At 42.9% G+C, this 12,843-nt stretch overlaps 25 non-coding genes across 25 annotated transcripts; all 25 read left to right on the plus strand.

Annotated features, from left to right (window-relative positions):
• The first annotated feature begins 202 nt into the window (after positions 1-202).
• trnal-caa (transfer RNA leucine (anticodon CAA)) lies at positions 203-315 on the plus strand. Its single transcript has 2 exons — positions 203-240; positions 270-315. It is a non-coding gene; the product is annotated as a tRNA-Leu (tRNA).
• A 381-nt stretch (positions 316-696) lies between these two features.
• On the plus strand, positions 697-778 carry trnas-uga (transfer RNA serine (anticodon UGA)). The gene has a single exon. It is a non-coding gene; the product is annotated as a tRNA-Ser (tRNA).
• Positions 779-1,098: 320 nt separating this feature from the next.
• On the plus strand, positions 1,099-1,180 carry trnas-aga (transfer RNA serine (anticodon AGA)). Its single transcript has one exon. It is a non-coding gene; the product is annotated as a tRNA-Ser (tRNA).
• A 559-nt stretch (positions 1,181-1,739) lies between these two features.
• trnal-caa (transfer RNA leucine (anticodon CAA)) lies at positions 1,740-1,852 on the plus strand. The gene is made up of 2 exons: positions 1,740-1,777; positions 1,807-1,852. It is a non-coding gene; the product is annotated as a tRNA-Leu (tRNA).
• Positions 1,853-2,234: 382 nt separating this feature from the next.
• Positions 2,235-2,316, plus strand: trnas-uga (transfer RNA serine (anticodon UGA)). The gene has a single exon. It is a non-coding gene; the product is annotated as a tRNA-Ser (tRNA).
• A 320-nt stretch (positions 2,317-2,636) lies between these two features.
• trnas-aga (transfer RNA serine (anticodon AGA)) lies at positions 2,637-2,718 on the plus strand. The gene has a single exon. It is a non-coding gene; the product is annotated as a tRNA-Ser (tRNA).
• Positions 2,719-3,277: 559 nt separating this feature from the next.
• trnal-caa (transfer RNA leucine (anticodon CAA)) lies at positions 3,278-3,390 on the plus strand. Its single transcript has 2 exons — positions 3,278-3,315; positions 3,345-3,390. It is a non-coding gene; the product is annotated as a tRNA-Leu (tRNA).
• A 381-nt stretch (positions 3,391-3,771) lies between these two features.
• trnas-uga (transfer RNA serine (anticodon UGA)) lies at positions 3,772-3,853 on the plus strand. The gene has a single exon. It is a non-coding gene; the product is annotated as a tRNA-Ser (tRNA).
• Positions 3,854-4,173: 320 nt separating this feature from the next.
• trnas-aga (transfer RNA serine (anticodon AGA)) lies at positions 4,174-4,255 on the plus strand. The gene has a single exon. It is a non-coding gene; the product is annotated as a tRNA-Ser (tRNA).
• Positions 4,256-4,814: 559 nt separating this feature from the next.
• Positions 4,815-4,927, plus strand: trnal-caa (transfer RNA leucine (anticodon CAA)). The gene is made up of 2 exons: positions 4,815-4,852; positions 4,882-4,927. It is a non-coding gene; the product is annotated as a tRNA-Leu (tRNA).
• Positions 4,928-5,308: 381 nt separating this feature from the next.
• Positions 5,309-5,390, plus strand: trnas-uga (transfer RNA serine (anticodon UGA)). Its single transcript has one exon. It is a non-coding gene; the product is annotated as a tRNA-Ser (tRNA).
• Positions 5,391-5,710: 320 nt separating this feature from the next.
• trnas-aga (transfer RNA serine (anticodon AGA)) lies at positions 5,711-5,792 on the plus strand. Its single transcript has one exon. It is a non-coding gene; the product is annotated as a tRNA-Ser (tRNA).
• A 559-nt stretch (positions 5,793-6,351) lies between these two features.
• trnal-caa (transfer RNA leucine (anticodon CAA)) lies at positions 6,352-6,464 on the plus strand. The gene is made up of 2 exons: positions 6,352-6,389; positions 6,419-6,464. It is a non-coding gene; the product is annotated as a tRNA-Leu (tRNA).
• Positions 6,465-6,845: 381 nt separating this feature from the next.
• trnas-uga (transfer RNA serine (anticodon UGA)) lies at positions 6,846-6,927 on the plus strand. Its single transcript has one exon. It is a non-coding gene; the product is annotated as a tRNA-Ser (tRNA).
• Positions 6,928-7,247: 320 nt separating this feature from the next.
• On the plus strand, positions 7,248-7,329 carry trnas-aga (transfer RNA serine (anticodon AGA)). The gene has a single exon. It is a non-coding gene; the product is annotated as a tRNA-Ser (tRNA).
• A 559-nt stretch (positions 7,330-7,888) lies between these two features.
• Positions 7,889-8,001, plus strand: trnal-caa (transfer RNA leucine (anticodon CAA)). Its single transcript has 2 exons — positions 7,889-7,926; positions 7,956-8,001. It is a non-coding gene; the product is annotated as a tRNA-Leu (tRNA).
• A 381-nt stretch (positions 8,002-8,382) lies between these two features.
• On the plus strand, positions 8,383-8,464 carry trnas-uga (transfer RNA serine (anticodon UGA)). Its single transcript has one exon. It is a non-coding gene; the product is annotated as a tRNA-Ser (tRNA).
• Positions 8,465-8,784: 320 nt separating this feature from the next.
• trnas-aga (transfer RNA serine (anticodon AGA)) lies at positions 8,785-8,866 on the plus strand. The gene has a single exon. It is a non-coding gene; the product is annotated as a tRNA-Ser (tRNA).
• Positions 8,867-9,425: 559 nt separating this feature from the next.
• On the plus strand, positions 9,426-9,538 carry trnal-caa (transfer RNA leucine (anticodon CAA)). Its single transcript has 2 exons — positions 9,426-9,463; positions 9,493-9,538. It is a non-coding gene; the product is annotated as a tRNA-Leu (tRNA).
• Positions 9,539-9,919: 381 nt separating this feature from the next.
• On the plus strand, positions 9,920-10,001 carry trnas-uga (transfer RNA serine (anticodon UGA)). The gene has a single exon. It is a non-coding gene; the product is annotated as a tRNA-Ser (tRNA).
• Positions 10,002-10,321: 320 nt separating this feature from the next.
• trnas-aga (transfer RNA serine (anticodon AGA)) lies at positions 10,322-10,403 on the plus strand. Its single transcript has one exon. It is a non-coding gene; the product is annotated as a tRNA-Ser (tRNA).
• A 559-nt stretch (positions 10,404-10,962) lies between these two features.
• On the plus strand, positions 10,963-11,075 carry trnal-caa (transfer RNA leucine (anticodon CAA)). The gene is made up of 2 exons: positions 10,963-11,000; positions 11,030-11,075. It is a non-coding gene; the product is annotated as a tRNA-Leu (tRNA).
• Positions 11,076-11,456: 381 nt separating this feature from the next.
• On the plus strand, positions 11,457-11,538 carry trnas-uga (transfer RNA serine (anticodon UGA)). The gene has a single exon. It is a non-coding gene; the product is annotated as a tRNA-Ser (tRNA).
• A 320-nt stretch (positions 11,539-11,858) lies between these two features.
• trnas-aga (transfer RNA serine (anticodon AGA)) lies at positions 11,859-11,940 on the plus strand. The gene has a single exon. It is a non-coding gene; the product is annotated as a tRNA-Ser (tRNA).
• A 559-nt stretch (positions 11,941-12,499) lies between these two features.
• On the plus strand, positions 12,500-12,612 carry trnal-caa (transfer RNA leucine (anticodon CAA)). The gene is made up of 2 exons: positions 12,500-12,537; positions 12,567-12,612. It is a non-coding gene; the product is annotated as a tRNA-Leu (tRNA).
• Positions 12,613-12,843: the final 231 nt, after the last annotated feature.

Below are 12,843 nucleotides of genomic sequence, written 5' to 3' on the forward strand. Positions count from 1 at the left end.
ATACAGATTGTTACAATTCAGCATAGACTAGTACTCTTGGGCACCTGACAAAAGATGACTCCTTCCACAGCAAATTGGGATTTCTGCCTCCAAATGAAGGCATTGGGTTCAAAAAGCATAGCTGAAAAATATTTTAGGATGCGTTTTGGCTAAGACCAGACTGTTGTAGGTTTGGTTTCCCATGACTTTTTTGTTCTTGCAGGTCAGGATGGCCGAGTGGTCTAAGGCGCCAGACTCAAGATATGCGTCTTTCCTCAGTGGTTTGGGCTTTCTGGTCTCTAAATAGAGCCGTGGGTTCAAATCCCACTCCTGACAAGGTATTTTCAACATGTCATTTTTTTTATTCGGCTCTGGACACTTGTCCTACAGACGAGAATGCAGGTTTTACAGTAATCATTGGATTGTATGGTCATCATGTTGTAAGCATTGAAATTAGCTGCTTGTTCCGAAAACCTGATTCTGTAAAGACTAGTAGACGCAATAAGTGGATTTATAATGACCCCAACAAGCCCCTTCTCACCAAAGTCAGCGCGAGCCCTACCATCGAATTACTTTTTAAGTAGATGGTGATTGTGACATGCATGGAACAGAATGACAGCCAATCAAGAAGCCAACTGAAGCTCATACTATTCACGAAATTTAGAGGGACAAACACTGGTGTTAACCCTAATGTTAGCATTAAATGCTAAGCTATATGTTGTCGTGGCCGAGTGGTTAAGGCGATGGACTTGAAATCCATTAGTGTCTCCCTGCGTAGGTTCAAATCCTGCCGACAACGCAATTACTTTCTGGAATTTTGCTCTCTATATTCTCTTGGCTTCACTTGCGTCAAAATGAATAGTGATGTCAAGGTGTGACTGGGTCCTTAGCAATTTGGCACTTCTGATCAAATTGTGTTCTGTGTTCAAACCCCACTCTTAACCAAGTACTGTTAAAAGTGTGTCTGTTGACTTGATTTCTCAGAATTTACTAAGAGACTAGACTTAAAGATCTGAGACCATCTGTACGCTGCAAGAGGTGCTGTTTCCTTTGGAACTCTTCCCTATAACGGATCTATTCAGCAAGCACTAGTCTTAATATTAAAGCTACATGGGCAAGGTTGTCGTGGCCGAGTGGTTAAGGCGATGGACTAGAAATCCATTGGGGTCTCCCCTCGTAGGTTCGAATCCTGCCGACAACGAGTGTGTCTTCTGTTATTTAGCTCTCTGTCTAGTCTATTTTGTTGAAGTATGCGAGCATTGCTATGGAGTATATGCCACGGAGGAGACGGGACTTCCGACTTCTGTGTGTCTCAGAGGTGCTGTTTCCGGTTGCTGTTTGCGACGTGTGGCCTGGCATTGGTGTTAACGCTAAGTTCTTAAGTGCCAAGTGTTCTCAGGTGCTCGACAAGGTGTACTTCCTTCCACTGTGTATTGGGAATTTTGGTCTCCCAAGAAAGGTATAGGTTCGAGTTAAAGTCTTGTCAATTCATTTTAACATGAGTATGGGCTCAGCAGTACTTAACTGACCAGATTATTGCATTTTAGCTTCCCAAGAAATACAGATTGTTACAATTCAGCATAGACTAGTACTCTTGGGCACCTGACAAAAGATGACTCCTTCCACAGCAAATTGGGATTTCTGCCTCCAAATGAAGGCATTGGGTTCAAAAAGCATAGCTGAAAAGTATTTTAGGATGCATTTTGGCTAAGACCAGACTGTTGTAGGTTTGGTTTCCCATGACTTTTATGTTCTTGCAGGTCAGGATGGCCGAGTGGTCTAAGGCGCCAGACTCAAGATATGCGTCTTTCCTCAGTGGTTTGGGCTTTCTGGTCTCTAAATAGAGGCGTGGGTTCAAATCCCACTCCTGACAAGGTATTTTCAACAAGTCATTTTTTTTATTCGGCTCTGGACACTTGTCCTACAGACGAGAATGCAGGTTTTACAGTAATCATTGGATTGTATGGTCATCATGTTGTAAGCATTGAAATTAGCTGCTTGTTCCGAAAACCTGATTCTGTAAAGACTAGTAGACGCAATAAGTGGATTTATAATGACCCCAACAAGCCCCTTCTGACCAAAGTCAGCGCGAGCCCTACCATCGAATTACTTTTTAAGTAGATGGTGATTGTGACATGCATGGAACAGAATGACAGCCAATCAAGAAGCCAACTGAAGCTCATACTATTCACGAAATTTAGAGGGACAAACACTGGTGTTAACCCTAATGTTAGCATTAAATGCTAAAGTTATATGTTGTCGTGGCCGAGTGGTTAAGGCGATGGACTTGAAATACATTGGGGTCTCCCTGCGTAGGTTCAAATCCTGCCGACAACGCAATTGCTTTCTGGAATTTTGCTCTCTATATTCTCTTGGCTTCACTTGCGTCAAAATGAATAGTGATGTCAAGGTGTGACTGGGTCCTTAGCAATTTGGCACTTCTGATCAAATTGTATTCTGTGTTCAAACCCCACTCTTAACCAAGTACTGTTAAAAGTGTGTCTGTTGACTTGATTTCTCAGAATTTACTAAGAGACTAGACTTAAAGATCTGAGACCATCTGTACACTGCAAGAGGTGCTGTTTCCTTTGGAACTCTTCCCTATAACGGATCTATTCAGCAAGCACTAGTCTTAATATTAAAGCTACATGGGCAAGGTTGTCGTGGCCGAGTGGTTAAGGCGATGGACTAGAAATCCATTGGGGTCTCCCCTCATAGGTTCGAATCCTGCCGACAACGAGTGTGTCTTCTGTTATTTAGCTCTCTGTCTTGTCTATTGTGTTAAAGTATGCGAGCATTGCTATGGGGTATATGCCACGGAGGAGAAGGGACTTCCAACTTCTGTGTGTCTCAGAGGTGCTGTTTCCGGTTGCTGTTTGCGACGTGTGGCCTGGCATTGGTGTTAACGCTAAGTTCTTAAGTGCCAAGTGTTCTCAGGTGCTCGACAAGGTCTACTTCCTTCCACTGTGTATTGGGAATTTTGGTCTCCCAAGAAAGGTATAGGTTCGAGTTAAAGTCTTGTCAATTCATTTTAACATGAGTATGGGCTCAGCAGTACTTAACTGACCAGATTATTGCATTTTAGCTTTCCAAGAAATACAGATTGTTACAATTCAGCATAGACTAGTACTCTTGGGCACCTGACAAAAGATGACTCCTTCCACAGCAAATTGGGATTTCTGCCTCCAAATGAAGGCATTGGGTTCAAAAAGCATAGCTGAAAAGTATTTTAGGATGCATTTTGGCTAAGACCAGACTGTTGTAGGTTTGGTTTCCCATGACTTTCATGTTCTTGAAGGTCAGGATGGCCGAGTGGTCTAAGGCGCCAGACTCAAGATATGCGTCTTTCCTCAGTGGTTTGGGCTTTCTGGTCTCTAAATAGAGGCGTGGGTTCAAATTCCACTCCTGACAAGGTATTTTCAACATGTCATTTTTTTTATTCGGCTCTGGACACTTGTCCTACAGACGAGAATGCAGGTTTTACAGTAATCATTGGATTGTATGGTCATCATGTTGTAAGCATTGAAATTAGCTGCTTGTTCCGAAAACCTGATTCTGTAAAGACTAGTAGACGCAATAAGTGGATTTATAATGACCCCAACAAGCCCCTTCTCACCAAAGTCAGCGCGAGCCCTACCATCGAATTACTTTTTAAGTAGATGGTGATTGTGACATGCATGGAACAGAATGACAGCCAATCAAGAAGCCAACTGAAGCTCATACTATTCACGAAATTTAGAGGGACAAACACTGGTGTTAACCCTAATGTTAGCATTAAATGCTAAGCTATATGTTGTTGTGGCCTAGTGGTTAAGGCGATGGACTTGAAATCCATTGGGGTCTCCCTGCGTAGGTTCAAATCCTGCCGACAACGCAATTACTTTCTGGAATTTTGCTCTCTATATTCTCTTGGCTTCACTTGCGTCAAAATGAATAGTGATGTCAAGGTGTGACTGAGTCCTTAGCAATTTGGCACTTCTGATCAAATTGTGTTCTGTGTTCAAACCCAACTCTTAACCAAGTACTGTTAAAAGTGTGTCTGTTGACTTGATTTCTCAGAATTTACTAAGAGACTAGACTTAAAGATCTGAGACCATCTGTACGCTGCAAGAGGTGCTGTTTCCTTTGGAACTCTTCCCTATAACGGATCTATTCAGCAAGCACTAGTCTTAATATTAAAGCTACATGGGCAAGGTTGTCGTGGCCGAGTGGTTAAGGCGATGGACTAGAAATCCATTGGGGTCTCCCCTCGTAGGTTCGAATCCTGCCGACAACGAGTGTGTCTTCTGTTATTTAGCTCTCTGTCTAGTCTATTTTGTTAAAGTATGCGAGCATTGCTATGGGGTATATGCCACGGAGGAGACGGGACTTCCGACTTCTGTGTGTCTCAGAGGTGCTGTTTCCGGTTGCTGTTTGCGACGTGTGGCCTGGCATTGGTGTTAACGCTAAGTTCTTAAGTGCCAAGTGTTCTCAGGTGCTCGACAAGGTCTACTTCCTTCCACTGTGTATTGGGAATTTTGGTCTCCCAAGAAAGGTATAGGTTCGAGTTAAAGTCTTGTCAATTCATTTGAACATGAGTATGGGCTCAGCAGTACTTAACTGACCAGATTATTGCATTTTAGCTTCCCAAGAAATACAGATTGTTACAATTCAGCATAGACTAGTACTCTTGGGCACCTGACAAAAGATGACTCCTTCCACAGCAAATTGGGATTTCTGCCTCCAAATGAAGGCATTGGGTTCAAAAAGCATAGCTGAAAAGTATTTTAGGATGAATTTTGGCTAAGACCAGACTGTTGTAGGTTTTGTTTCCCATGACTTTCATGTTCTTGAAGGTCAGGATGGCCGAGTGGTCTAAGGCGCCAGACTCAAGATATGCGTCTTTCCTCAGTGGTTTGGGCTTTCTGGTCTCTAAATAGAGGCGTGGGTTCAAATCCCACTCCTGACCAGGTATTTTCAACATGTCATTTTTTTTATTCGGCTCTGGACACTTGTCCTACAGACGAGAATGCAGGTTTTACAGTAATCATTGGATTGTATGGTCATCATGTTGTAAGCATTGAAATTAGCTGCTTGTTCCGAAAACCTGATTCTGTAAAGACTAGTAGACGCAATAAGTGGATTTATAATGACCCCAACAAGCCCCTTCTCACCAAAGTCAGCGCGAGCCCTACCATCGAATTACTTTTTAAGTAGATGGTGATTGTGACATGCATGGAACAGAATGACAGCCAATCAAGAAGCCAACTGAAGCTCATACTATTCACGAAATTTAGAGGGACAAACACTGGTGTTAACCCTAATGTTAGCATTAAATGCTAAGCTATATGTTGTCGTGGCCTAGTGGTTAAGGCGATGGACTTGAAATCCATTGGGGTCTCCCTGCGTAGGTTCAAATCCTGCCGACAACGCAATTACTTTCTGGAATTTTGCTCTCTATATTCTCTTGGCTTCACTTGCGTCAAAATGAATAGTGATGTCAAGGTGTGACTGAGTCCTTAGCAATTTGGCACTTCTGATCAAATTGTGTTCTGTGTTCAAACCCCACTCTTAACCAAGTACTGTTAAAAGTGTGTCTGTTGACTTGATTTCTCAGAATTTACTAAGAGACTAGACTTAAAGATCTGAGACCATCTGTACGCTGCAAGAGGTGCTATTTCCTTTGGAAATCTTCCCTATAACGGATCTATTCAGCAAGCACTAGTCTTAATATTAAAGCTACATGGGCAAGGTTGTCGTGGCCGAGTGGTTAAGGCGATGGACTAGAAATCCATTGGGGTCTCCCCTCGTAGGTTCGAATCCTGCCGACAACGAGTGTGTCTTCTGTTATTTAGCTCTCTGTCTAGTCTATTTTGTTAAAGTATGCGAGCATTGCTATGGGGTATATGCCACGGAGGAGACGGGACTTCCGACTTCTGTGTGTCTCAGAGGTGCTGTTTCCGGTTGCTGTTTGCGACGTGTGGCCTGGCATTGGTGTTAACGCTAAGTTCTTAAGTGCCAAGTGTTCTCAGGTGCTCGACAAGGTCTACTTCCTTCCACTGTGTATTGGGAATTTTGGTCTCCCAAGAAAGGTATAGGTTCGAGTTAAAGTCTTGTCAATTCATTTTAACATGAGTATGGGCTCAGCAGTACTTAATTGACCAGATTATTGCATTTTAGCTTCCCAAGAAATACAGATTGTTACAATTCAGCATAGACTAGTACTCTTGGGCTCCTGACAAAAGATGACTCCTTCCACAGCAAATTGGGATTTCTGCCTCCAAATGAAGGCATTGGGTTCAAAAAGCATAGCTGAAAAATATTTTAGGATGCATTTTGGCTAAGACCAGACTGTTGTAGGTTTGGTTTCCCATGACTTTTATGTTCTTGCAGGTCAGGATGGCCGAGTGGTCTAAGGCGCCAGACTCAAGATATGCGTCTTTCCTCAGTGGTTTGGGCTTTCTGGTCTCTAAATAGAGGCTTGGGTTCAAATCCCACTCCTGACCAGGTATTTTCAACATGTCATTTTTTTTATTCGGCTCTGGACACTTGTCCTACAGACGAGAATGCAGGTTTTACAGTAATCATTGGATTGTATGGTCATCATGTTGTAAGCATTGAAATTAGCTGCTTGTTCCGAAAACCTGATTCTGTAAAGACTAGTAGACGCAATAAGTGGATTTATAATGACCCCAACAAGCCCCTTCTCACCAAAGTCAGCGCGAGCCCTACCATCGAATTACTTTTTAAGTAGATGGTGATTGTGACATGCATGGAACAGAATGACAGCCAATCAAGAAGCCAACTGAAGCTCATACTATTCACGAAATTTAGAGGGACAAACACTGGTGTTAACCCTAATGTTAGCATTAAATGCTAAGCTATATGTTGTCGTGGCCGAGTGGTTAAGGCGATGGACTTGAAATCCATTGGGGTCTCCCTGCGTAGGTTCAAATCCTGCAGACAACGCAATTACTTTCTGGAATTTTGCTCTCTATATTCTCTTGGCTTCACTTGCGTCAAAATGAATAGTGATGTCAAGGTGTGACTGAGTCCTTAGCAATTTGGCACTTCTGATCAAATTGTGTTCTGTGTTCAAACCCCACTCTTAACCAAGTACTGTTAAAAGTGTGTCTGTTGACTTGATTTCTCAGAATTTACTAAGAGACTAGACTTAAAGATCTGAGACCATCTGTACGCTGCAAGAGGTGCTATTTCCTTTGGAACTCTTCCCTATAACGGATCTATTCAGCAAGCACTAGTCTTAATATTAAAGCTACATGGGCAAGGTTGTCGTGGCCGAGTGGTTAAGGCGATGGACTAGAAATCCATTGGGGTCTCCCCTCATAGGTTGGAATCCTGCCGACAACGAGTGTGTCTTCTGTTATTTAGCTCTCTGTCTAGTCTATTTTGTTAAAGTATGCGAGCATTGCTATGGGGTATATGCCACGGAGGAGACGGGACTTCCGACTTCTGTGTGTCTCAGAGGTGCTATTTCCGGTTGCTGTTTGCGACGTGTGGCCTGGCATTGGTGTTAACGCTAAGTTCTTAAGTGCCAAGTGTTCTCAGGTGCTCGACAAGGTCTACTTCCTTCCACTGTGTATTGGGAATTTTGGTCTCCCAAGAAAGGTATAGGTTCGAGTTAAAGTCTTGTCAATTCATTTTAACATGAGTATGGGCTCAGCAGTACTTAACTGACCAGATTATTGCATTTTAGCTTCCCAAGAAATACAGATTGTTACAATTCAGCATAGACTAGTACTCTTGGGCTCCTGACAAAAGATGACTCCTTCCACAGCAAATTGGGATTTCTGCCTCCAAATGAAGGCATTGGGTTCAAAAAGCATAGCTGAAAAATATTTTAGGATGCATTTTGGCTAAGACCAGACTGTTGTAGGTTTGGTTTCCCATGACTTTTATGTTCTTGCAGGTCAGGATGGCCGAGTGGTCTAAGGCGCCAGACTCAAGATATGCGTCTTTCCTCAGTGGTTTGGGCTTTCTGGTCTCTAAATAGAGGCGTGGGTTCAAATCCCACTCCTGACAAGGTATTTTCAACATGTCATTTTTTTTATTCGGCTCTGGACACTTGTCCTACAGACGAGAATGCAGGTTTTACAGTAATCATTGGATTGTATGGTCATCATGTTGTAAGCATTGAAATTAGCTGCTTGTTCCGAAAACCTGATTCTGTAAAGACTAGTAGACGCAATAAGTGGATTTATAATGACCCCAACAAGCCCCTTCTCACCAAAGTCAGCGCGAGCCCTACCATCGAATTACTTTTTAAGTAGATGGTGATTGTGACATGCATGGAACAGAATGACAGCCAATCAAGAAGCCAACTGAAGCTCATACTATTCACGAAATTTAGAGGGACAAACACTGGTGTTAACCCTAATATTAGCATTAAATGCTAAGCTATATGTTGTCGTGGCCGAGTGGTTAAGGCGATGGACTTGAAATCCATTGGGGTCTCCCTGCGTAGGTTCAAATCCTGCCGACAACGCAATTACTTTCTGGAATTTTGCTCTCTATATTCTCTTGGCTTCACTTGCGTCAAAATGAATAGTGATGTCAAGGTGTGACTGAGTCCTTAGCAATTTGGCACTTCTGATCAAATTGTGTTCTGTGTTCAAACCCCACTCTTAACCAAGTACTGTTAAAAGTGTGTCTGTTGACTTGATTTCTCAGAATTTACTAAGAGACTAGACTTAAAGATCTGAGACCATCTGTACGCTGCAAGAGGTGCTATTTCCTTTGGAACTCTTCCCTATAACGGATCTATTCAGCAAGCACTAGTCTTAATATTAAAGCTACATGGGCAAGGTTGTCGTGGCCGAGTGGTTAAGGCGATGGACTAGAAATCCATTGGGGTCTCCCCTCGTAGGTTCGAATCCTGCCGACAACGAGTGTGTCTTCTGTTATTTAACTCTCTGTCTAGTCTATTTTGTTAAAGTATGCGAGCATTGCTATGGGGTATATGCCACGGAGGAGACGGGACTTCCGACTTCTGTGTGTCTCAGAGGTGCTGTTTCCGGTTGCTGTTTGCGACGTGTGGCCTGGCATTGGTGTTAACGCTAAGTTCTTAAGTGCCAAGTGTTCTCAGGTGCTCGACAAGGTCTACTTCCTTCCACTGTGTATTGGGAATTTTGGTCTCCCAAGAAAGGTATAGGTTCGAGTTAAAGTCTTGTCAATTCATTTTAACATGAGTATGGGCTCAGCAGTACTTAACTGACCAGATTATTGCATTTTAGCTTTCCAAGAAATAAAGATTGTTACAATTCAGCATAGACTAGTACTCTTGGGCACCTGACAAAAGATGACTCCTTCCACAGCAAATTGGGATTTCTGCCTCCAAATGAAGGCATTGGGTTCAAAAAGCATAGCTGAAAAGTATTTTAGGATGCATTTTGGCTAAGACCAGACTGTTGTAGGTTTGGTTTCCCATGACTTTCATGTTCTTGAAGGTCAGGATGGCCGAGTGGTCTAAGGCGCCAGACTCAAGATATGCGTCTTTCCTCAGTGGTTTGGGCTTTCTGGTCTCTAAATAGAGGCGTGGGTTCAAATCCCACTCCTGACAAGGTATTTTCAACATGTCATTTTTTTTATTCGGCTCTGGACACTTGTCCTACAGACGAGAATGCAGGTTTTACAGTAATCATTGGATTGTATGGTCATCATGTTGTAAGCATTGAAATTAGCTGCTTGTTCCGAAAACCTGATTCTGTAAAGACTAGTAGACGCAATAAGTGGATTTATAATGACCCCAACAAGCCCCTTCTCACCAAAGTCAGCGCGAGCCCTACCATCGAATTACTTTTTAAGTAGATGGTGATTGTGACATGCATGGAACAGAATGACAGCCAATCAAGAAGCCAACTGAAGCTCATACTATTCACGAAATTTAGAGGGACAAACACTGGTGTTAACCCTAATGTTAGCATTAAATGCTAAGCTATATGTTGTCGTGGCCGAGTGGTTAAGGCGATGGACTTGAAATCCATTGGGGTCTCCCTGCGTAGGTTCAAATCCTGCAGACAACGCAATTACTTTCTGGAATTTTGCTCTCTATATTCTCTTGGCTTCACTTGCGTCAAAATGAATAGTGATGTCAAGGTGTGACTGAGTCCTTAGCAATTTGGCACTTCTGATCAAATTGTGTTCTGTGTTCAAACCCCACTCTTAACCAAGTACTGTTAAAAGTGTGTCTGTTGACTTGATTTCTCAGAATTTACTAAGAGACTAGACTTAAAGATCTGAGACCATCTGTACGCTGCAAGAGGTGCTATTTCCTTTGGAACTCTTCCCTATAACGGATCTATTCAGCAAGCACTAGTCTTAATATTAAAGCTACATGGGCAAGGTTGTCGTGGCCGAGTGGTTAAGGCGATGGACTAGAAATCCATTGGGGTCTCCCCTCATAGGTTGGAATCCTGCCGACAACGAGTGTGTCTTCTGTTATTTAGCTCTCTGTCTAGTCTATTTTGTTAAAGTATGCGAGCATTGCTATGGGGTATATGCCACGGAGGAGACGGGACTTCCGACTTCTGTGTGTCTCAGAGGTGCTATTTCCGGTTGCTGTTTGCGACGTGTGGCCTGGCATTGGTGTTAACGCTAAGTTCTTAAGTGCCAAGTGTTCTCAGGTGCTCGACAAGGTCTACTTCCTTCCACTGTGTATTGGGAATTTTGGTCTCCCAAGAAAGGTATAGGTTCGAGTTAAAGTCTTGTCAATTCATTTTAACATGAGTATGGGCTCAGCAGTACTTAACTGACCAGATTATTGCATTTTAGCTTCCCAAGAAATACAGATTGTTACAATTCAGCATAGACTAGTACTCTTGGGCTCCTGACAAAAGATGACTCCTTCCACAGCAAATTGGGATTTCTGCCTCCAAATGAAGGCATTGGGTTCAAAAAGCATAGCTGAAAAATATTTTAGGATGCATTTTGGCTAAGACCAGACTGTTGTAGGTTTGGTTTCCCATGACTTTTATGTTCTTGCAGGTCAGGATGGCCGAGTGGTCTAAGGCGCCAGGCTCAAGATATGCGTCTTTCCTCAGTGGTTTGGGCTTTCTGGTCTCTAAATAGAGGCGTGGGTTCAAATCCCACTCCTGACAAGGTATTTTCAACATGTCATTTTTTTTATTCGGCTCTGGACACTTGTCCTACAGACGAGAATGCAGGTTTTACAGTAATCATTGGATTGTATGGTCATCATGTTGTAAGCATTGAAATTAGCTGCTTGTTCCGAAAACCTGATTCTGTAAAGACTAGTAGACGCAATAAGTGGATTTATAATGACCCCAACAAGCCCCTTCTCACCAAAGTCAGCGCGAGCCCTACCATCGAATTACTTTTTAAGTAGATGGTGATTGTGACATGCATGGAACAGAATGACAGCCAATCAAGAAGCCAACTGAAGCTCATACTATTCACGAAATTTAGAGGGACAAACACTGGTGTTAACCCTAATATTAGCATTAAATGCTAAGCTATATGTTGTCGTGGCCGAGTGGTTAAGGCGATGGACTTGAAATCCATTGGGGTCTCCCTGCGTAGGTTCAAATCCTGCCGACAACGCAATTACTTTCTGGAATTTTGCTCTCTATATTCTCTTGGCTTCACTTGCGTCAAAATGAATAGTGATGTCAAGGTGTGACTGAGTCCTTAGCAATTTGGCACTTCTGATCAAATTGTGTTCTGTGTTCAAACCCCACTCTTAACCAAGTACTGTTAAAAGTGTGTCTGTTGACTTGATTTCTCAGAATTTACTAAGAGACTAGACTTAAAGATCTGAGACCATCTGTACGCTGCAAGAGGTGCTATTTCCTTTGGAACTCTTCCCTATAACGGATCTATTCAGCAAGCACTAGTCTTAATATTAAAGCTACATGGGCAAGGTTGTCGTGGCCGAGTGGTTAAGGCGATGGACTAGAAATCCATTGGGGTCTCCCCTCGTAGGTTCGAATCCTGCCGACAACGAGTGTGTCTTCTGTTATTTAACTCTCTGTCTAGTCTATTTTGTTAAAGTATGCGAGCATTGCTATGGGGTATATGCCACGGAGGAGACGGGACTTCCGACTTCTGTGTGTCTCAGAGGTGCTGTTTCCGGTTGCTGTTTGCGACGTGTGGCCTGGCATTGGTGTTAACGCTAAGTTCTTAAGTGCCAAGTGTTCTCAGGTGCTCGACAAGGTCTACTTCCTTCCACTGTGTATTGGGAATTTTGGTCTCCCAAGAAAGGTATAGGTTCGAGTTAAAGTCTTGTCAATTCATTTTAACATGAGTATGGGCTCAGCAGTACTTAACTGACCAGATTATTGCATTTTAGCTTCCCAAGAAATACAGATTGTTACAATTCAGCATAGACTAGTACTCTTGGGCACCTGACAAAAGATGACTCCTTCCACAGCAAATTGGGATTTCTGCCTCCAAATGAAGGCATTGGGTTCAAAAAGCATAGCTGAAAAATATTTTAGGATGCATTTTGGCTAAGACCAGACTGTTGTAGGTTTGGTTTCCCATGACTTTTATGTTCTTGCAGGTCAGGATGGCCGAGTGGTCTAAGGCGCCAGACTCAAGATATGCGTCTTTCCTCAGTGGTTTGGGCTTTCTGGTCTCTAAATAGAGGCGTGGGTTCAAATCCCACTCCTGACAAGGTATTTTCAACATGTCATTTTTTTTATTCGGCTCTGGACACTTGTCCTACAGACGAGAATGCAGGTTTTACAGTAATCATTGGATTGTATGGTCATCATGTTGTAAGCATTGAAATTAGCTGCTTGTTCCGAAAACCTGATTCTGTAAAGACTAGTAGACGCAATAAGTGGATTTATAATGACCCCAACAAGCCCCTTCTCACCAAAGTCAGCGCGAGCCCTACCATCG

The sequence above is a fragment of the Leptonotus elevatus genome, chromosome 1 (genome assembly GCF_054856555.1).
Source record: "Leptonotus elevatus isolate MCC_2025b chromosome 1, RoL_Lele_1.0, whole genome shotgun sequence".
In the NCBI taxonomy this organism is placed as follows: Eukaryota; Metazoa; Chordata; class Actinopteri; order Syngnathiformes; family Syngnathidae; genus Leptonotus; species Leptonotus elevatus.